We start from the raw sequence: 1,186 nt of genomic DNA, 5'->3' as shown, positions 1-1,186 counted from the left end.
TTCCTTCTTCGTGTACTTAGTTTCTACGATTGCACAGAGCTCTAAGACAGAGTTTCTATGATTGTATCATGTTTTTGTACACAAAATTGGGTATGCAATAAAAAAATTGAAGTATGACCAGAAATAATGAGTTCTATGAGAAGACATCTAATTTATAATTAACTGTATTGTATTATGATAAACCAACACTTTTTTTTCGATTTTTCTTTGATACTTCTATGTTCTATTTTAACAAACCTTTAGTCGAAGTAAAAGTACTTAGGTTTTATGTTGTATATATACTATTTTGTAGCTCTTTAATTGCTCTGGACAATTCATTATGTACTTTTTATTTTTATTGGTTTAGAAAGGTCATGGACAAAATTGAAATTCACGTCTTTCTACGTCATTATTAGAAACATGGCTCCAAAATGTGAATCCATTTCAACAATCTTGAGTTTTGTTTTAGAGTGTAGTATATTAATATACTATATTAATATAATATATTCACAATTTTGAAGTTCCCCTATGCCTTCATTATTGTTTCCATACATATAAAAAGAATAACTATTATATTTGACAATCCAAATATCAAATTTTTATTTTCTAATTTTTAAAGTTGAGTATCACTGTTAATTTCATATTGAACAGTGCAAATTACGATGTGAAGAATTATAAGTAAAGTAGATTTACAAGATAGTTCAACTTGTTCCCTGTTAGGTGGCAGCACGAATCAGTCGCGAAAATTTGAACCACTGATGGAACTGACTTTAAATGTTTAGACTGTAAATCTACGACCTCAACTCTCGTTAAATAATAATAATAATAATGAAACCAACAATATTGTTCTTATTCTTAGATAATTCATTCATTTTAAACACTAAATATTTTCCTTTAGTCAGAGTATTGAATTTCTTGTTATTCCATATTCAAATAGCATAATTATAGTACTTACTATACATAATATATGTACTATATAATAGTATATTGGACAGATTATTAAAATATGATGATTTCATACAGTAATTTCTGGTCAAAATGATAAATAAAGATGAATAAGAATGAAACATCTGCTGCATTTTTCGATATCCACTAAAAAAGATCATGTCTAGAGACGGTTTCCCTTTAGCCAGAAAAGGAGTGTGTTAAGTTAAAAAAAAAGTAGTCTCGAAGCACAATATTTGAGTGGAAGAATGACGAACACAAG

This window comes from Hylaeus volcanicus, chromosome 2 (genome assembly GCF_026283585.1).
Source record: "Hylaeus volcanicus isolate JK05 chromosome 2, UHH_iyHylVolc1.0_haploid, whole genome shotgun sequence".
Lineage (NCBI taxonomy): Eukaryota > Metazoa > Arthropoda > Insecta > Hymenoptera > Colletidae > Hylaeus > Hylaeus volcanicus.
This window is presented reverse-complemented; position numbering follows the sequence as displayed.